At 34.2% G+C, this 23,645-nt stretch overlaps 1 protein-coding gene across 6 annotated transcripts in view; it reads left to right on the forward strand.

Moving 5' to 3' along the window:
• The window catches only part of LOC139525571 (CD109 antigen-like), a 365,611-nt gene that overhangs the window by 39,669 nt on the left and 302,297 nt on the right, over positions 1-23,645 (forward strand). The window lies entirely within an intron of this gene.

Raw genomic sequence — 23,645 nt, forward strand, 5'->3', positions numbered from 1 at the left:
ATAGAAAAAGTTCTATGGTTGCAGATTTTAGAAGTTTTAATTCCAGAATAAGTAAATTGTTGTTTTATTGAAGAAATTAACAAAAAAAAATCAATCCCGCGTTGACAGAATAGAGTCTGAAACTGATACAGCTATAGTTCTGTTGGAAAGTTGTATTTTGATAAAACTTAAAAATGGCGTATTTATAATTCTCTAATTCTTCGTCAATTTATCCCTTTCTGCACCCATTGTATAAAAAAAATTTAACCAACGTGTGGTTCGTTTGATCTCAATACTTCATTGGTTAAAATTCGATTATGACGTCGAATTTTCTTGCTTTCCTCTGAATTTGCTATTGTGATGGCATGAAAAAAGGCGACCATGCCTGATGACGTCACATAAAAAGAACACATCTTTTGCAGATCATTCGAAAAGAAGGAATAAGTTTGCCTGCATAATGTTAGAAAATCATTAGAGAAACAGATTCCACCACCAAATCTCGTGTAATACGATATTTATCCACTCTCTACAGTTAAATTTTAAATATTTAAAACGCTCGGGCAAGCCTCGCGTTTTAAATTTGAAAATTTAACTGTCTCGAGTGGATAAATATCGTATTACACTCGATGCAGTGGTAGAATCTATATTAATCATTGAACTATTTACATTGATAATACGAAAATTCAGATAAGTTAGAAGACTATACACTTACACAGAATGAAAAAATTTTTGATGCATGTAGTCAATAATTCTTGAGAAATTTGGAACCAAATTGTACAATCCATTTGATAGGCTATAACTGCTATAAATCTTGTTCAAAGCCAAAGCAGGGTCTTCTCCTTAATCTTACAACATTAAGGAGTCTCGCGGTACAAAAAATTCAGCAAAAAATTAAAAAAAAATTTGAAATTTGTTTATTCATTACAAATTAAATTTATTACACTATTAGATACTACTTAATGATATGGTAAAAAAAAATCACCCAAGAATCGATTCGGTTTGGCCCCAGATAACTTTTAAAATGTTAATATCATTGAAAAAGCCCCAAAGTATCTCCCTTTGGTGCAAAAATGCCATTTTTTGGCATTAAAATTGAAATGTCTTTTTTAACTCATTGGTGACCTATATCTTTTATTATTGTTTTCAAATAAGCTGTACATAAACTAAATAATTGTAAAATTTAAGCAATTTCTGTAATTTAGTTTTTTTTTATTTCGATATTACCTCTATTTCTCTTATTAGTTCAGCATGCCTCTTTGGGAGGCAGATTATGAGCTTTATTTAAACGGTGACCCCATATTTTTATTTTATTTTTCTATTAGGTATAGGATAGAGTTTATTTATAGAAAAAAATAGCAAAATCCTATATTAGAATTTTTTTTTAATTTATACCCGCGAGCCCCCCAAACAGCTAATTAAGAATCACAATTTTGGAAAGATTAGAACTTGTTCCAAGCCTTACCTTAGTCACTGGATTCCGAACCACAAAGTAGCACCTAGTTACCTACTACATGTCTATCTACAAAATGTATACTTGCTGAAATATAGTTTCCTAAAATTCTCATGTCTGTGTAAATATGCACTTATATTTATTTAACTGTGAAAATGTTGGTTATGTCTTTTGAGCAGTTTAAAATAACAAAAATCCTGAATTCCAACGAAAATTCAAAACGGAAAGTCCTTTATCAAATGGCAAAATCAAAAGCTCAAACACATCAAATGCAATCGATAACAACTGGTCATATTACTGACTTAGTACAGGCATTTTCCTGTCTTTAAGGTGTGATACCACCATTGATTTACCCCTATTAGTCTTTAATAAAGGAGAAGGTTGGATATTGGTAAATTTTGGACTAAAAGTTCAGGTACATATGATGAACGATTTTGGACACTTATTAAACACTTATTAAACACTAACGTGTCTTCTTTAGTCAATTCAAATAGTTTATGTGAAAGATTTGAACTGTAATGGTCATTAAAGACGCTCAAATTCAAGCTTAGATATGAAACCTATCAAATATGCCTTAAAATGAACTTTTCAGATGGTTTTTGTCAAAAATGAAAGTGGCCTCATTTGTGTTCAGTCTCAACCTTTATATATATATACGTTATGTATTATCATTGAATACAACTTACATTAAACAAGAGGCTCTCAAGAGCCTGAATCGCTCACCTTAATTTTTTTGGTTAAATCTCTCATCAATGATTATTTTGGCTTTTCAATTTATTTAAATGTTCTTTGAATTGTCCTATTTTCTTCAAAAGCAAAAAAAAAATCATTTTCTCCTATGTTCTATTTTAGCCATAGGAGCTATGTTTCTGACATACAAGGAAATGAAATATAAAATTTATACTAGATACTCTGAAACTCATTTAGCCTAAGTTTGGCTGAAATTGATACAGCAGTTTCAAAGGAGAAGATTTTTTAAAGTAAGTCAACATGATGAACAAATTGTGAAAAAAGTCTTTAAAGGGCAATAACTCCTTAAGGGGTCAATTGACAATTTTGGTCAAATTGACTTATTTGTAGATCTTACTTTGCTTAACATTTTTGCTATTAACAGTTTATCTGTATCTATAATAATATTCAAGATAATAACCAAAAACTGCAAAATTTCTTTAAAATCATCAATTCAGGGGCATTATACCTGAAAAACCAGTTACCCAATTCGGCTGAAAATTTCAGGACAGGTAGACCTTGACCTAATAAATACTTTAACTTCTTGTCTTATTTGCTCTAAATGCTGGAGTTTTTGAGATATAAGCCAAAAACTGCATTTTACCCTGTGTTCTATTTTTAGCCATGACGGCCATGTTTTTTGACGAAATAAAAAATAAAGCACAAACTTTATTTTATACACCCTACTGATCATTCAGTTGAAGTTTGGTTGAGTTTGGTTAAGTAGTTTTAGAGGAGAAGATTTTTTAAAGTTAGCAAATATGATGAACAAATTGTGAAAAATTGTCATTAAAGGACAATAACCCCTTAAGGGGTCAATTGACAATTTTGGTCATATTAACTTATTTGTAGATCTTACTTTGCTGATCATTTTTCCTGTTTACAGTTTATCTTTATCTATAATAATATTCAAGATAATGACCAAAAACTGCAAAATTTCCTTAAAATTACCAATTAAGTGGCTGCAACCCAACAATGGTTTGTTTGATTCATCTGAAAATTTCAGGGCTGATAGATCTTGACCTAATGAACATTTTTACCCCATGTCAGATTTGCTCTAAATGCTTTCGTTTTTGAGATATAAGCCAAAAACTGCATTTGACCCCTATGTTCTATTTTAAGTAACGGCGGCCATGTTTTTTGACGGATCAAAAATCGAAGCACACACTTTGTGCAGGATAATCTAAGGAACAATCATGCTAAGTTTCATCCAAATCCATTCAGTAGTTTCAGAGGAGAAGATGTTTGAAAAATTGTTAACGACGACAGACGACGACGTCGACGACGATGACGACGGACGCCAAGTGATGAGAAAAGCTCACATGGCCTTTTAGGCCAGTGAGCTAAAAATTAGAATGAACACAAATGCAACCACTTCCATTTGACCTTGAAACTGTCTAAAAATTAGCACAAGATTTCAGTAATTTTGCATGAATGAACGATGCTATCACATGATATATGTGGATTGTAGTGTCAAAAACAGACCATATTTATGTAATTTAGAAGTATTCTACTTTTCTATAAATAGCTTAAAGTTTAGACTTTAACAAATTTAACAAAAAAAAAACCTGCTATATAGTTGGGCCAGAAAGGGGGTCTTACCTGACCTACTTCTTTGTGCAGAATTAACCTATATTAAATAAAGAAATAACTGGCATGAGTAAAGTTTTATCCTATCAAGGACTATAGGTTACACTAATCAGAGGTTAACTTGAATTAGAAAGTAAAATATGAAATCTCTTTACCTAAGCATTCTGGTTTAAAAAAGAGTTCCCCATCAAATATCTTTAAGCAATTTCAGTCATTTGAGTACAGGAAGTGTATTTTTGCAATTAAGAATGAATATTCAATTAAATTCAACAAATCAATTAAATTTTCTGTAAATTATTAAAATATAAATTGAATTAAACTACACTAAACAACTTTTAATAATCAGTGTCATAGAATCATGATAATTGTTTTCAAACTCAGATAAGCAAACATTAGAGGAGAAAAACAGTATTTCAACTTCCATGCCCTTAAATCAACCTTTTGACCAACAAGATAATTGATAACTTTATTAGAAGAATCTTTATTTTGTAATTTCTTCTGTTTCTAAAATAAAATGTAAAAGGTGAATCATGTAACAGGAAATATTATTGGCTTAGGATATGAAATTGCAATTTATACACATTGTTGTTTTATTAATGGACCCACTACAAATATATCATTGATTCATATTTGGCTCATTTTATCTACTGAAAAGGTGCTTATCCTTCTCACAGGTTTAGATACATAATAACCATGAAAGATCAGCCAAAACAACTTCTTAGGCCAAAGGTCAAGTTCAAAAGCTTTGGTTTCAGTTGACAAGCCCCATGTCCTATGGTAAAGATCATGTCTGCTCTATATCTTGAGAACTGTTATAATTTCAAAGTTTATACAAGACATGTATATTAACAAACATCAGAGGGTGTATTATAATGTATGTACAACTTTCTAGGTCAAGGTCAAGGGGCCCACAGAGATGGCTCTATCTACCAAGGTTATTAATTGGATATATATTGTATTCAGGGTCCTCAATGGCCAAGTGGTCTAAGTAGTCAAACTACAAATGTTGTCTCTTTGACACATAACCCATTTCAATTTTCAATTTTAAACTACTGTATCACTTGCCTGTAAACAATGAGGCCTGAATCCCACACTTAGCAGGTGTTTTCGACTCAAACCTTAATTGATTTGAATTGTCAATTTTTCTATGGAAGGTTGGTGGGCACTCTTGCTTCTTCCACCAATATAAACTGAATCCCACAGAAAGGCCCATTTATGTTGAAAATGGTTTTAAACACCTATCAATCAATTAACCAATATATTGCATTTACAAATGTACCTAGTCTGTTTATCTTTCTGTTCTTCTGTACCTCCTTCTGTGTCTGTTTGTCCCAATAATACTGTTGTACATCTTTCTACAGGTACTTCTCAAATAAGTTTCTGGCATACTAAATTATAACCCTGGTACCTTTAATAACTATTCATATAATATCAGCAGATTGCAGTTATCAGTTGTGAGATGTGAGGTGTTTTCTTATTTTTCAGACATCTACTTCTCCTTGTAATGCCTCATTTATGGGCATTATGTTTTCTGTCTGTGAGTCCATCCGTTCGTTTGTCTGTTCCCCTTCAGGTTAAAGTTTTTGGTTAAGGTAGTTTTTGAGGAAGTTGAAGTTCAATCAACTTGAAACTTAGTACACATGTTCCCTATGATATGATCTTTCTAATTTTTATGCCAAATTAGAGTTTATACCCCAATTTTACTGTCCACTGTCCAAGGAACATAGAAAATGATAGTGTGAAATGGGTATTAGTGTACTGTGGACACATTCTTGTTTTACAAATTCGGATTAATAGTGGTACCTATACATAAAAAGCTGTACAAATTCTTGCTATATTTTTTTAGTTGATCATTAAGCATTACTTACATACATATACATAAAGATAACCTTTTGATTACTATGGATCTATTATTATTATTGGTGGGAGATCAATTTTATGGATTTCATGGTAATAGGTTAACCACAAGTTCAAATGTTCAATGAAATACAAACGTTCTATAGACTTATATGTATTTTTGGCAAAACTGCAATTTATATCCATGAAAATACAATATTTCCTTTATCCATGAAAATTGATACCCACAAAAACAAAAAATGAATTCACAGTATGTCAAATCTTCCCTTGTAAGTTTAGCTCAATATAAATATACTATATAAGTTGACAAGTAGTTTATTGCCAGTCATTACCCTTAAACGTCACAAAATATGCCTCTAACATAAACCAGGATATTAGGATAATGAACTATTTCTATTCTGTTACTGCTTACTATGTAGACAACCAGACTTATTAATCAGTTTAATCTATTAAAGGTTAGTTAAGTCGAATCAAAAATTAAATCTATTCTTCTAAAAGAATGTTGGCTTCTTTTCAAAAATCCAAAATTTGACATCTCCCTGAAAAAAATTATAAAAGATTTTGCAGTAGAACCTTTTTTTTTCAAACTTTTTCTTTGTTAATTGATACCCACAAAAACAAAAACGAATTCACAGAATGTAAAATCTCCCTTATCATTTTAGCTCAATATAAATATACTTTATAAGTTGACAAGTAGTTTATTGGCAGTCATTACCCTTAAACGTCACAAAATATGCCTCTAACAGAAACCAGGATATTAGGATAATGAACTATTTCTATTCTGTTACTGCTTACTATGTAGACAACCAGACTTATTAACCAGTTTAATCTATTAAAGGTTAGTTAAGTTGAATCAAAAATTAAATCTATTCTTCTTAAAGAATGTTGTCTTCTTTTCAAAAATCCAAAATTTGACATCTCCCTGAAAAAAATTATAAAAGATTTTGCAGTAGAACCTTTTTCTTTGTTAATTTATCTCCATTGTTGTAATTCAATAATGCAAAAACTTGTACAAACATATTTCAGTCATTCAAAATGATTGATGATTTATGATCTGTACATTTAATTTGGAAGAAAAAAAATGTTATTTTCAATTTTATCTATTGTCCCATGTGCATGTTCTTAGGAGGATAATTGATAAACTTTTTTACACTATTTTTGGAAAGTTTGCAATAGCTTGCTTTCCTAAGGCATCAGCCTCTAACCTCTAACCGTGACAAATAATCTTACTGTAGGAAGTGTGTTCTACTTCTAGATAATGTAATACTGGTGTTTGAAAACTAATAATAGATAAATGCCTTTGAAATTTTGAGCTTTCCTATTTTGATAGCATACAGCTTTTTCCAAAACTGAAAACTGTTGAAATCCCCACTATTACAACATATATTCTTGTATGGAATAATAAAACAAGTCAGATGAAATAAAAGGCTAGTCCCTTAGAATCACTCTTACCCCTACCTCCTGTTTGAGAACTTGTAAACTGTCTAGATCCCCACCCCTAAGTCATGAATTTTACTGTACATGATTTGAAGAAGATTTGAATAACATACAGATGTAATTTCTAGACGTCACTTGTGCATATCACTTTACTAGACCAGGCCAATTTGTATTGGACCTTTCCAAATGTCAGGCGACTGTGGGAATGACTGATTTTGAGAGCTTTGTTTGGGAGACGTCGTAACAGCATCCTGTGAAATCATTAAGCATGTGAAAGGAATTTGTTTTAGTAAAATCCTTAGACTCTTTTGAAAAATTTTGAACAGTTTGAACCTAACCTTATCTGTATTGTCTTTAAGTTGTTTTGCTTTCAAAGTGATGACCCTACCAACCAACTATCCCCCTTACACTTCCAGAGCACCTGAGATCATCCAATGATTTTGTTGGCATTTGTGCTGCTCAGTCTTAGTGCTTCTACGTTGTGTTTTCTGTACTGTTGTTCGTCTTTTGATCTTTATTTTTTGCCATTGCATTGTCAGTTTTTGTTGTCTTATTAGTTCCTTTGGTATCTTTTCCATCTCTTAAATCAACTGGTGTCTCTTACATAAAAGATGATAGTAAAGACAGCTATTTAATAACATGAGCAACACAACGGGTCCCACATGTGGAGCAGGATCTGCTTACCCTGCCATGGCAACTGAGATTACCACAGTTTTTGGTGGGGTTCGTGTTGCTTAGTCTTTTTTATTCTATGTTGTGTCTTGTGTACTATTATTTGTCTGTTTGTCATTTTCCTTTTTAGGCATGGCGATGTCAGTTTATATTTTATATAAGAGTTTAAATGTCCCTCTGGTATCTTTCGCCCCTCTTCTATGGATTCATTCAAGATTGATTCTGAAAAATTAAGGGAAACCTTGTAGGTGTTTATATCCTTGACATATTTTTTAACTGATAGTTGTCTCATTGACAATCATACCAAATTTCCTTGTTTTTATGATGTAATTAGCTGAGTTTAGGAAAAATTATATGTTTGTAATCTTAAGTTGATAAGCCCCAAGTGTCATTTATCATTGTTGCAACCATTTCTGAAAACAGAAGATTAACAAATGATCAATGAAAGCCTATTGAAAAATCCATCAGAGAGTCAAAATTTACTGTTTTGTAAGAATATCATATATTTTATGAACCTTTAAAGATCTACAACTGAGGTCATCATGTATGGGTACTTATGTTATTAAAATTAGAAAAACTCAGAGAAAAAAACATAAAGAAAATAAGATATATTTTTTGTACATTAGATTATTTTGCTGTAATTCTTTTCCTCTCATTTGCAATTTGAGTTCTGTGAAGAAGTAACATTTTATTTTAATACATAGTAGGATTTCTTGTAAGACATCTGAGAATGGTTTTAAGTGCTGGGTTATTTCATCATTCTCAAAAGAAGACTATATATTTAAATGCCCCTAGGTGGGGCACTATGTTTATCTGTCTGTGCGTCTGGTTTTTTGTAATCAGTCTGTCCTGTTCATACATCCTACTTCAGGTTAAAGTTTTTGGTCAAGGTAGTTTTTAGGCAGTTAAGCTGCCTTATGCGAGCACCCTAGGTTTATGTTCTACCCAATGAATGCTGAAATATGTGCCATTGTTATTATCTAGCTGGATGTTATGTTATTCATAACTAATTGGACAGTTTTTTCATACTTTTTATTCTTGATTACAAAAAATATGATCAGAAAAACCTTAAATGATCGTCGATTTATCCAAAAGTTTTGAAGTTGCACATAGGAAGTAGGGCACATTAAGAATCTTTATGTAGTTTATTATCCCCTGAGACTTTGGCTAAGCTGTCAAAGAACAAATGTATGAAATGTTTAATCGCAGAAAATTTCTAAAGACAAGTAGTTTAGATTTCCCAAATGGCAAAAGTTGTAGGAATATTGTTTGTCGTCAATACGTAGTCAACTACGTCAGAAGCATTAAAATAAGTTCCACTGTTCATGCTGTTGGCGTCAATTTTAAATTATAAGACGAAATTTTGTATCTTTTCAATTTGGAGGCAGGAATTCAATTAGCGGTTGTCCGAGGTCTGCGAACTTCCACTTTTGCAGTCGTACTTTCGACTTGGTTCCTAGCTACGCTCGACATGCACGACTTGCGAGGAAATAACAAAATAACTTTGCAAACCTTTTTACCAAAGTCTCCTTATAAACGATATCAAAACTTGTTTTTAGCATTATTATTCATGACAGTGATGTTCATTTTGTTCAACCGCTAGCCTTATACAGAAAATCGCCGACAAATAATGTGTAAATTCGAGTAAAATCGTATCTGACAAAAACAACATTGAAAACAAAATGACTGACATGAGAAGAAAATTCTAATATCGGATCTGATTCCGGAGGCGGATATGGGTAATTCCGGGTTTTGGCGATCTTTGAACTTTTAAAAAAATCGGACAGATGACAAAATACATCTTTGCATGGTAAATAAATATAAACACTAGAATTGAAAACCAAAAGATATATGTAATGATGTAAAAGAATGAAAAAAACAGAAAATATTTTGTACTGAAAATGTGAGAAACGTACAATTAAATACAATGATGATGAAGTAGAGCAGAATATAATGGTGCAACAGTGCCAGCGTTCTGAAGATCCATAGGTATCCATAGGAAACTCAAAATTACTTTTTGACCCATTTTTTAATGTCAAAATCCAAACAATGTGAGTCTTTGTGACAGCTGGGAACAGTATATCTAACAATATATATGGTCCTGTTGACAGTATAGATTTTCTTTATCAGTAATAAATGTTGGTAAAGCAAGTTAGATGCTTTTAAAGTGTAAACATATTACTAAATGGGTATTTTTTTTCTAAATTTTGATGGGTCAGTTAAAATAGCTGGAAGTTTCTTATTTTACACATATTGTGCAACTAGATTACATGTATATGATACCTGAATGTAAGCAAATTAGATGTTTATGGAGTTCTTTGGGGCACTCTACCCCCTCCTGTTTGATAACTTTGAAACGGATGAGATCCCCACCTCTCAACCATATACATTCATGTACTGGACTATATAACTAATCAAATGAAATATAGGTGAAGTTTGTAGGGTCACCCACCACCTCCTGCTTCAGAACTTGGAAACAGTCGAGATCCTCACCGCTCAACCATATTAATTCATGTATGGAATAATATAACCAATCAAATGAAATACAGGGGGAGTCCATGGGGTCACCCCACCACTCCTGTTTGGGAACTTTGAAGCAGTCGATATCCCCACCCCTAAACCATATATATTCATGTATGGGACAATATAATAAATCAAATGAAATATAGGGGGAGTCCCTGTGGGTCATCCCACCCCTCCTGTTTGAGAACTTGGAAACGGTCGAGATCCCCACCCCTAAACGATATATATTCATGTATGGGACAATATAACAAATCAAATGAATTATAGGGGGAGTCCCTAGGGTCACTTCACCCTCATGTTTGAGAACTTGGAAACAGTCGAGATTCTCACCACGTAACTATATATACTCATGTATGGAACTAAATAACAAATCAAATAAGATATAGGGGAAGTCCGTGCGGTCAACCTACCCCTCCTGTTGTTTGAGAACTTGGAAACTGTCGAGATCCTAACCTTAAATTAAACCATATATTTTCATGTATGGGACTGTTGTGAATTAGTTAAAGTTTCAGTTTAGTATTTTATACTCTTTTGTTTGCTTAACGTTTTACCGCCATTTTGACGTAACAATAAGCCCGCAACGTCGTCACTTGCCGACATCTCTTTATATATCTTAGACTCTAGTAAAGCATACGAAACATTGAAGACGCTTTTGTGTTTACTCGCCTTTATTATCGATACATCCAAACAGGGACAAAAGAACAAATCAAATGAAATATAGGGAGAGTCCTAAGGGTCACCCTACCCAATCATGTTTGATAACTTGGAAACAGATGAGATCCCCACCCCTCAACCATATATATTCATGTATTGGACAATATAACAAATCAAATGAAATATAGGGGAAATCACTGCCCCCCCCCACCCCACCCCCCCCACTCCTAAACCATATTCATTCCGGTTTGTCATTTCAAAAAGATTGAATGACATACAAGGTCAATCTTATAGGCGTCACATATGCATATCACTTTGCTAGACCTAACTCGTATTTATTTGCCTTAATGATTAATTCATTAAATGAACATATAAAATGTACAATTATATATGAATGTTTAATGTTTGTTCTTTTAAATCATTTAAAAAAAAAATTGAAGCAACATTGCCACAGTTTTCATAATTATGTTTGCCTTGGTTTTTGATTAACTGCCTACAGGGCTTACAGCGCTTTGATTTATGATGTTGGAGTCATATCACTTGAATCTTATTACACATGTTCCCTATGACAATGTCTTTCCAATTTTAATGCCAAATTAGAGTTTTGACTCCAGTTTCACTGACCACTGAACATAGAAAATGATAGTGTGAGTGAGGCATCCATGTACTAAGGACACATTCTTGTTGAATGATTTATCAAATTAGGTCAGTTTAAATAAAGGCCTTCTAAACATGACTCCTTATTGATTCTCCTGCAACAGCAATGAATCTACCTTTCTTGTCGCGCCTGTGAAATTTATTTTCTAAAGGCCAGACATAGCAATCCTAGATTCCTATGTCAGCGTCTTTGTCTGTAGTGTAAACATTTAGGTTAATTCTCCTGTTTAAGTTTTTTAAGACATCAATAACATTGACAAACCTATATGGAATTCTAGAAAAATTTGGACAGAAGCTTTTTTTTGACCAAAAGATAGTATCTGCTCTATCACATAAAGATTTTTACAATGTAGTGTACTACTATTGGGACAAATAATATCAAATTATAGAAAAGTCTACCAGCTCTTACTCGAAATATTTACAATTTTGTGTTAAGGGAGTCTAAAATTGTAGATTGACAGCTTCAGACGTACTACTTTTTGACCTTTTTTAATTAGACCAAATCTCTACTTAACATAAAGAATTAGCACCCAAATTTTTTCAACATGTAATTTCATCATCCCCCTCCTTAATATTTCATGCATTAAATATGAAAAAAAAAAATGCAAATTCACAGTAGGGACTACTGTAAAAGCAGAAATTTTCCTTGGGAATTTAATTTCGTTTATTTCGTGGATAAGAATTATTATCCACGAAATTAAAACCCAACGAAAATTAAACTGTAGATTGACATTATTTTATGATCTTTCAAAATCATTTTGACATTATATAAATATTATACAATGAACATAAATGCATGGATATTCAAAGGTTTTATTTAAGTCAGATGATAATCCTAATCTTTTGTTTGTACAGTCATAAATAATGATCAAGAACTGCAATCAATGTCATTTAACAGTCTTATGTGGCTGTAATGCCCTCAAGTTTAATAAATTTATTACATTATATTATATATTATATTATCATTGTCCTTGGATAAAACATCAAAGGTGTGTAAACGCCAATTAGTGTGTGCATGTTACAATACTTGATTAGTGCTCACTGTGATTATGAAATGCAATTATTGATATTTTTTTTTCAGTTATGATAAATGGATTTTTTTTAAAAGTTAGCATTTGCTGACAGTTTGGGATTACATTTTTTTCACATGACAGATTTTTTAACATTTATCGATTGTTTTGAAACTTGGACAGAAGCTAATCGTAAAGACCAAGAAAAAGCATTACTGATAAATATTAACAATTTACAAGTTGATACAGTCTTGGGTTAAAGTTTGCTACACATCAATTACTTTGTCATTCATGAAACTTTGGCAGAAGCTTTTTAATGATTAAGTGATAATGTGCGAAGCAAAAAATATATGTTTTTCATTTATTATAAGATTTTGTATTTAAAGCTAACATTTTCTGACAGTCTAGGATTATATTTGTTTCACATTTCTTTTTTAACCTTCATGGATTGTTTTAAAACTTGGACAGTTTTTAAGTCAATATTACACTTTTACACTGACAGAAGCAATAGTGTTGTTCACCAAGTATAGCTGACCTTACACTGACAGAAGCAATAGTGTTGTTCACCAAGTATAGCTTACCTTACACTGACAGAAACAATAGTGTTGTTCACCAAGTATAGCTGACCTTACACTGACAGAAGCAATAGTGTTATTCACCAAGTATAGCTGACCTTATACTGACAGAAGCAATAGTGTCATTCACCAAGTATAGCTGACCTTATACTGACAGAAGCAATAGTGTTATTCACAAAGTATAGCTGACCTTACACTGACAGAAGCAACAGTGTTATTCACCAAGTATAGCTGACCTTACACTGACAGAATCAATAGTGTTATTCACCAAGTATAGCTGACCTTACACTGACAGAAGCAATAGTGTTATTCACCAAGTATAGCTGACCTTATACTGACAGAAGCAATAGTGTCATTCACCAAGTATAGCTGACCTTACACTGACAGAAGCAATAGTGTTGTTCACCAAGTATAGCTGACCTACACTGACAGAAGCAATAGTGTTATTCACCAAGTATAGCTGACCTTACACTGACAGAAGCAATAGTGTTATTCACCAAGTATAGCTGACCTTCCACACTGACAGAAGCAATAGTGTCGTTCACCAAGTATAGCTGACCTTACACTGACAGAAGCAACAGTGTTGTTCACCAAGTATAGCTGACCTTACACTGACAGAAGCAATAGTGTTATTCACCAAGTATAGCTGACCTTACACTGACAGAAGCAATAGTGTTATTCACCAAGTATAGCTGACCTTACACTGACAGAAGCAATAGTGTTGTTCACCAAGTATAGCTGACCTTATACTGACAGAAGCAATAGTGTTATTCACCAAGTATAGCTGACCTTACACTGACAGAAGCAACAGTGTTGTTCACCAAGTATAGCTGACCTTCCACACTGACAGAAGCAATAGTGTTATTCACCAAGTATAGCTGACCTTATACTGACAGAAGCAATAGTGTCATTCACCAAGTATAGCTGACCTTATACTGACAGAAGCAATAGTGTTATTCACCAAGTATTGCTGACCTTACACTGACAGAAGCAACAGTGTTGTTCACCAAGTATAGCTGACCTTACACTGACAGAATCAATAGTGTTATTCACCAAGTATAGCTGACCTTACACTGACAGAACCAATAGTGTTATTCACCAAGTATAGCTGACCTTACACTGACAGAAGCAATAGTGTTATTCACCAAGTATAGCTGACCTTACACTGACAGAAGCAATAGTGTTGTTCACCAAGTATAGCTGACCTTATACTGACAGAAGCAATAGTGTTATTCACCAAGTATAGCTGACCTTACACTGACAGAAGCAATAGTGTTGTTCACCAAGTATAGCTGACCTTACACTGACAGAAGCAATAGTGTTATTCACCAAGTATAGCTGACCTTCCACACTGACAGAAGCAATAGTGTCGTTCACCAAGTATAGCTGACCTTACACTGACAGAAGCAACAGTGTTGTTCACCAAGTATAGCTGACCTTACACTGACAGAAGCAATAGTGTTATTCACCAAGTATAGCTGACCTTACACTGACAGAAGCAATAGTGTTATTCACCAAGTATAGCTGACCTTACACTGACAGAAGCAATAGTGTTGTTCACCAAGTATAGCTGACCTTATACTGACAGAAGCAATAGTGTTATTCACCAAGTATAGCTGACCTTACACTGACAGAAGCAACAGTGTTGTTCACCAAGTATAGCTGACCTTCCAAACTGACAGAAGCAATAGTGTTATTCACCAAGTATAGCTGACCTTATACTGACAGAAGCAATAGTGTCATTCACCAAGTATAGCTGACCTTATACTGACAGAAGCAATAGTGTTATTCACCAAGTATTGCTGACCTTACACTGACAGAAGCAACAGTGTTGTTCACCAAGTATAGCTGACCTTACACTGACAGAATCAATAGTGTTATTCACCAAGTATAGCTTACCTTACACTGACAGAATCAATAGTGTTATTCACCAAGTATAGCTGACCTTACACTGACAGAAGCAATAGTGTTATTCACCAAGTATTGCTGACCTTACACTGACAGAAGCAATAGTGTTATTCACCAAGTATTGCTGACCTTACACTGACAGAAGCAATAGTGTTGTTCACCAAGTATAGCTGACCTTACACTGACAGAAGCAATAGTGTTATTCACCAAGTATAGCTGACCTTACACTGACAGAAGCAACAGTGTTATTCACCAAGTATAGCTGACCTTACACTGACAGAAGCAATAGTGTTATTCACCAAGTATAGCTGACCTTACACTGACAGAAGCGATAGTGTTATTCACCAAGTATAGCTGACCTTACACTGACAGAAGCAATAGTGTTGTTCACCAAGTATAGCTGACCTTACACTGACAGAAGCAATAGTGTTATTCACCAAGTATAGCTGACCTTACACTGACAGAAGCAATAGTGTTATTCACCAAGTATAGCTGACCTTACACTGACAGAAGCAATAGTGTTATTCACCAAGTATTGCTGACCTTCCACACTGACAGAAGCAATAGTGTTATTCACCAAGTATAGCTGACCTTACACTCACAGAAGCAATAGTGTTATTCACCAAGTATAGCTGACCTTACACTGACAGAAGCAATAGTGTTATTCACCAAGTATAGCTGACCTTACACTGACAGAAGCAATAGTGTTGTTCACCAAGTATAGCTGACCTTAGACTGACAGAAGCAATAGTGTTATTCACCAAGTATTGCTGACCTTACACTGACAGAAGCAACAGTGTCGTTCACCAAGTATAGCTGACCTTATACTGACAGAAGCAATAGTGTTGTTCACCAAGTATAGCTGACCTTACACTGACAGAAGCAATAGTGTTGTTCACCAAGTATAGCTGACCTTACACTGACAAAAGCAATAGTGTTATTCACCAAGTATAGCTGACCTTACACTGACAGAAGCAATAGTGTTATTCACCAAGTATAGCTGACCTTACACTGACAGAAGCAATAGTGTCGTTCACCAAGTAAAGCTGACCTTACACTGACAGAAGCAACAGTGTTATTCACCAAGTATAGCTGACCTTACACTGACAGAAGCAATAGTGTTATTCACCAAGTATAGCTGACCTTACACTGACAGAAGCAACAGTGTTGTTCACCAAGTATAGCTGACCTTACACTGACAGAAGCAATAGTGTTGTTCACCAAGTAAAGCTGACCTTACACTGACAGAAGCAATAGTGTCGTTCACCAAGTATAGCTGACCTTCCACACTGACAGAAGCAATAGTGTTATTCACCAAGTATAGCTGACCTTACACTGACAGAAGCAACAGTGTCGTTCACCAAGTATAGCTGACCTTACACTGACAGAAGCAATAGTGTTGTTCACCAAGTATAGCTGACCTTACACTGACAGAAGCAATAGTGTTATTCACCAAGTATAGCTGACCTTACACTGACAGAAGCAATAGTGTCGTTCACCAAGTATAGCTGATCTTACACTGACAGAAGCAATAGTGTCGTTCACCAAGTATAGCTGACCTTACACTGACAGAAGCAATAGTGTTGTTCACCTAGTATAGCTGACCTTACACTGACAGAAGCAATAGTGTTATTCACCAAGTATAGCTGACCTTATACTGACAGAAGCAATAGTGTCATTCACCAAGTATAGCTGACCTTACACTGACAGAAGCAATAGTGTTATTCACCAAGTATAGCTGACCTTACACTGACAGAAGCAATAGTGTCGTTCACCAAGTAAAGCTGACCTTACACTGACAGAAGCAATAGTGTCGTTCACCAAGTAAAGCTGACCTTACACTGACAGAAGCAATAGTGTCGTTCACCAAGTATAGCTGACCTTACACTGACAGAAGCAATAGTGTTATTCACCGAGTATAGCTGACCTTACACTGACAGAAGCAATAGTGTCGTTCACCGAGTATAGCTGACCTTACACCAAGTAAAGCTGACCTTACACTGACAGAAGCAATAGTGTCGTTCACCAAGTATAGCTGACCTTACACTGACAGAAGCAATAGTGTTGTTCACCAAGTATAGCTGACCTTACACTGACAGAAGCAATAGTGTTGTTCACCAAGTATAGCTGACCTTACACTGACAGAAGCAATAGTGTCGTTCACCAAGTATAGCTGACCTTACACTGACAGAAGCAATAGTGTCGTTCACCAAGTATAGCTGACCTTACACTGACAGAAGCAATAGTGTCGTTCACCAAGTATAGCTGACCTTACACTGACAGAAGCAATAGTGTTGTTCACCAAGTATAGCTGACCTTACACTGACAGAAGCACTAGTGTTGTTCACCAAGTATAGCTGACCTTACACTGACAGAAGCTACAGTGTTGTTCACCAAGTATAGCTGACCTTACACTGACAGAAGCAATAGTGTTGTTCACCAAGTATAGCTGACCTTACACTGACAGAAGCAATAGTGTTATTCACCAAGTATAGCTGACCTTACACTGACAGAAGCAATAGTGTTGTTCACCAAGTATAGCTGACCTTACACTGACAGAAGCAATAGTGTTGTTCACCAAGTATAGCTGACCTTACACTGACAGAAGCAATAGTGTTGTTCACCAAGTATAGCTGACCTTACACTGACAGAAGCAATAGTGTTGTTCACCAAGTATAGCTGACCTTACACTGACAGAAGCAGTAGTGTTGTTCACCAAGTATAGCTGACCTTACACTGACAGAAGCAAAAGTGTTGTTCACCAAGTAAAGCTGACCTTACACTGACAGAAGCAATAGTGTTGTTCACCAAGTATAGCTGACCTTACACTGACAGAAGCAATAGTGTTGTTCACCAAGTATAGCTGACCTTACACTGACAGAAGCAATAGTGTTATTCACCAAGTAAAGCTGACCTTACACTGACAGAAGCAATAGTGTTATTCACCAAGTATAGCTGACCTTCCACACTGACAGAAGCAATAGTGTTATTCACCAAGTATAGCTGACCTTACACTGACAGAAGCAATAGTGTTATTCACCAAGTATAGCTGACCTTACACTGACAGAAGCAATAGTGTTGTTCACCAAGTATAGCTGACCTTCCACACTGACAGAAGCAATAGTGTTATTCACCAAGTATAGCTGACCTTCCACACTGACAGAAGCAATAGTGTTATTCACCAAGTAAAGCTGACCTTACACTGACAGAAGCAATAGTGTCGTTCACCAAGTATAGCTGACCTTACACTGACAGAAGCAATAGTGTTGTTCACCAAGTATAGCTGACCTTCCACACTGACAGAAGCAATAGTGTTATTCACCAAGTATAGCTGACCTTACACTGACAGAAGCAATAGTGTTATTCACCAAGTATAGCTGACCTTACACTGACAGAAGCAATAGTGTTATTCACCAAGTATAGCTGACCTTACACTGACAGAAGCAATAGTGTTGTTCACCAAGTATAGCTGACCTTAGACTGACAGAAGCAACAGTGTTATTCACCAAGTATAGCTGACCTAACACTGACAGAAGCAATAGTGACCTTTTTCTTAAAGTTATCACAGATACAGACCTAACAATTAAAGCCTAATGTTGACCAATGAACAATGAAGATGAGGTCAAGGTCACAAAAAGAAATGAAGAAAAACAAATACAAACACTGAACTAGAAACTGCTGGATTATAATTTTTGTGTTAAACATTTGAACATCACTTTCTGCACTACATCAATACAAACAAAACAAGTTGTTTGATTGATACAAAAACCTGAAGCTTTGACAACTACAAATCTGGACTACAGGATTTTATATTGGGTCAAGCACTTAAGCAATTATTTTCACATGAAATGTCATTTGGAAAACGAGATCTTTTATTGACATAATCTGAAACCCATCATTTCTATGTAACAGCTAATCTTAAACTGAACTATTATGTAATATTGGGTAGATTTGGAAAAATGTAAAAGTTCTCATATTTTCAACTTAAATGTAGTAATTATCCCTTCTGACTTCAATATCTTTGTGTAATCTTCTGCAATGTCATAGCAATAAAAATTAGACTATAGACATTGCATGACAAATTGTAATCTGTTATAATTAGGAAATTACTTATCCCAGAGAGAATAAACGTTTTGTCTTAAAACCTTTGACATTTTTACCATCATTTCCTTTCTACAAGATATCTTAAGGTTAGCCTTTGTTAGAAACACCAATGTATTAAGATTATTGGCTGAAAATAAAGCTGTGTATGTGGTGTGCAATAGGGTTATAATTTAATATCTGTTAATTGCCGATCATTCACATTACTTGTCATTTTTCTAAGTTCTTTTTGTCCTTCTCAAAATATAATAGTTTTGGTACATACATTCTAAGATTATCATATCTGCCAACATTTCAAAATGCCTATGGGAGTTTTGTGTACAAGATTATTCTGACAGTCCAACAACATTTTCAAATGTATTTTAATGTTCTTAATACTTTTAAAGTCCTTTAAAAGAGGGACGAAAGATACCAAAGGGACAGTCAAACTCATAAATCTAAAACAAACTGACAACGCCATGGCTAAAAATGAAAAAGACAAACAGAAAAACAATAGCACACACGGCACAACATAGAAAACTAAAGAATAAACAACACGAACCCCACCAAAAACTAGGGGTGATCTCAGGTGCTCCGGAAGGGTAAGCAGATCCTGCTCCACATGTGGCACCCGTCGTGTTGCTTATGTGATTACAAATCCGGTAAATAGTCTAATTCGGTAGGTCACATTCATGAAAGGGAAGGGGATTGTAGTTACGACGTAAGGAACATATCCGATATCATTTGTGAAACGGTTATTCCATAACGGTCAACCAACTCGTGATGGCGTCCGTAAAATTTACGAAGGGATGATTTCAACTTCACCATTTGGAACTCTTGGTTTAATAGCTTCCTTGTGAGCAGTAACCCTCTATCAAGAAAATCATGATAGGAAATGCAAGCACGGGAATATCGTATCAATTGGGAGATATATACCCCGTATGCAGGTGCTGCTGGAATGTTGCTACTTAGAAATGGAAAGTTCACAATTGGAAAGCTGAAATCATCTCTTTTGTCGTAAAGTTTTGTTTTCAACCGACCCTCATTGTCAATTTCTAGATGTAAGTCAAGATATGAAGCCGACTTAACTGTATCTGTAGTATCATTTATCTCCAATTCGATGGGATAGATGCGTTCCACATAGTCACCAAATTTTGAATTGTTTAGTGAAAGAACGTCATCTATATAGCGGAAAGTAGAGTTAAAGGATATTGCTAACTTCTTAACTTCTTTCTAAGAAGTTCCTGCATGAAGTCAGCCTCATAATAATAAAGAAACAAGTCGGCAAGTAGAGGGGCACAGTTTGTTCCCATTGGGATGCCGACAGTCTGTTGAAAAACACGTCCTCCGAACGTTACAAATATGTTGTCAATCAAGAAATCAAGCATCTTGATAATATCGGTTTCAGAGAATTTTTGGTTTGAATCAGAGTGATTCTTTACAAAGTATGATTTATCCCTCCCTAAGACAAGATACGTGTATCTACGTTGGCCATTCTTTTTTATGAAGCTTTAAAGTAATACCAACGCTTTCAATTTGTCTTTTAGTTTGGAATGTGGAATACTTGTGTACAGAGTAGAAAAGTCAAATGTTTTAATACTGTTACAAGATGAAAGAGAGTTAGATTGTATGTACTCTAAAAGATCTTTGGAATTTTTAAGTATCCACATCTGATTCACGCCACCCCTAGAATAGGCAGTTTCACAATAACTTTGAAGCCCGTCTTTGATTGCGGATAAAATAGATGTTAATAATTTAGAAAGAGGTTTCGTGGAACACTTGGAAGACCCAGCAATATACCGTTGTTTGTAAGGACACTTATGTAGTTTAGGTATCCAATATAGTGATGGAAGATCCAGTTCTTCATCTTTGGTTGAAATACCAAAGGAACAAAGAACAGACCTATGATTATCCAGGATTTCCTCTTTGGTAAGTGTCGTGAGGGTATATGTTGAGTTTCCAAGTGAATTGTCTATACCTAATTCGTTTATCAAGCAATTAATGTAGTGACTTTTACAGACAAAAACGATGTTATTTGGGGCTTTGTCTGCGGGGACAACAACATATTTATCATGGAGGTCGGATAAGTGTTTAGCAACATTTGGGTCTTTAAAGATTGACGTAGCAACATTTGGGTCTTTAAAGATTAATCTATGGTTAAATTGATTGTTTTGTTTTAAATTGTGGAAAAATTGCTCGTTCAAAATTTTGATTGGGATATTACACTCAAATAGTGACATTAAATTATAATCCTGGTACCTTTGATAACTATTTACACCACTGGGTCTATGCCACTGCTGGTGGACCTTCTGTCCCCGAGGGTAGCAGCAGTCCAGTAGTCGGCACTTCAGTGTTGACATGAATATCAATTATATAGTCATTTTAATAAATTTCCTGTTGACAAAACTTAAAATTTCTGGAAAAACTAAGGATTTTCTAATCCGAGGAATAGATAACATTAGCCGTATTTGGCACATCATTTTGGAATTTTTGGTCATTAATGCTCTTCAACTTTGTACTTGTTTGGCTTCATAACTTTTTTGATCTGAGCCTCACTGATGATTCTTATGTAGACCAATTGCACTTCTCGCGTATTAAATTATAATCCTGGTACCTTTGATAACTATTGCAGGTATGGATCATATATAAAGGCAACAGTAGTATACCGCTGTTCAAAACTCATAAATCCATGGACAAAAAACAAAATCGGGGTAACAAACTAAAACCGAGGGAAACGCATTAAATATAAGAGGAGAACAACGACATAACACTAAAATGTAACACACATAGACAAAATCCCACGAGAATAACAAATATAACATATATATATAACATCATATCATTTGAATTAACAATTGAAAATTTTTTAAGACATTGAAAATATATTTGGTTAATCAGGATAGCTATTAGTGACAAGAGTAGGAAGCTTAATGCAATTTTATTTAATAACAAGAAAAGCCATCTTCCAATCCAATCAGACAATTCTATTAATGCTTATAAATAGTTTTGATTTTTTCTATTCAATACTTATTTTTTCCAAGCAAAAGATAAGAATTTAAGTACAATGGATGTATTATTAATCATTTATTTTAGTAGGTAAAGCTAGGGTACCAGGAAGTCAAATGTTCATCAAATAACAAATTTTCCGTAGGAATGTTTGCATGAATTTCTAAAACAAAGAAATCAAACATCTTTTAAAAATTAAGTTTGCATTAATACACAAATATTGGTACTCATGAAACCATAACATTCCAATAAAACTGAACTCTGAGGAAAATTCAAAAAGAAAAGTCCCTAATCAAATAAGTGAATACAGCAAAAGTTATGATCATAAAAGCACTCCTTGACACCAGTATAGAATAAGTACTTAATTGTTATTGAACAATGAGAGACAGAAACATCTGTTGTTATATATAATGCTGTATACAACAATGACAGAATTGAATCTATTGAACTCATCACCATTCAATATTGTTGTCATTTAGTATATCAATTAACTGTTTAGGGTATTAACCTTCCATTACATGATCAGTTTCTGGTTTGTTTCATTATAAAGTTGATATATATCATTGGTCGGGTTGTTGTCTCTTTGACACTTTCTCCATTTCCATTCTCAATTTCACTAGATATAGATTTCGATAAATCAGTTATAACTTGTAGCCATTTCAGCTTTTGTCTCTCAAATTTAGAAAACATGATCACTAAATTTGACAGTAAACATTATGAAACTGACATTTGTTAAAATGGAATGTCTTAAAAAGTTTATCTTTGATGATATCACAGACTTTATGCTTTCTTTATGAGTTTGTTTTTGTAGTTAATGTCCTCATTTGAGACTTGTCTGTTGGTATATATGCTAACCAATTAAAAACGACAGATAATAAAACAATGATTTCATGATACTTGTACTGGTACTTCAAGTGTCATGTGTACCGAAAAGGGTATCATGTATTGCATTTTGCCAATACACCTAATTCATAAACTACACCTCTTTTGAGGAGATATTTAATATCCATAGATATTTTATATTATTTACCTACTTGTTTCCAGATATAATTCTAGTGTGTCTACTCACTGAGACACAACTTCTTAATTTCACCAGTACAATTAAAATTGAATTTTCAGGAAAACTGGAAGTAATTTTAGTCAGCACTCCAGTTTACAAAACATTGAATTTTTCAAAAAACTAAGGATGTTCTTATCCCAGGGATAGATTACCTTAGCTGTATTTGGCACAACTTTTTAGAATTTTGGGTTCTCAATGCTCTTCAACTTTGTACTTGATTGGCTTTATTTCTATTTTGAACTGAGCGTCACAGATGAGTCTTTATGTAGATGAAACGGGCGCCTTGCATATTAAATTATAATCCTGGTACCTTTAATAACTATTTGGGAGAGATAGTGCATAATTTTAGCATTAGTTTGCAAGTCAAATAAATGGTGAAAATAAGCCACCTATTTAAAACCCTATATAAATAAGAAGATTAGGAATAACTGCTAACTCTCCATCCAAGTCACAATGTA

This window comes from Mytilus edulis, chromosome 5 (genome assembly GCF_963676685.1).
Source record: "Mytilus edulis chromosome 5, xbMytEdul2.2, whole genome shotgun sequence".
In the NCBI taxonomy this organism is placed as follows: domain Eukaryota; kingdom Metazoa; phylum Mollusca; class Bivalvia; order Mytilida; family Mytilidae; genus Mytilus; species Mytilus edulis.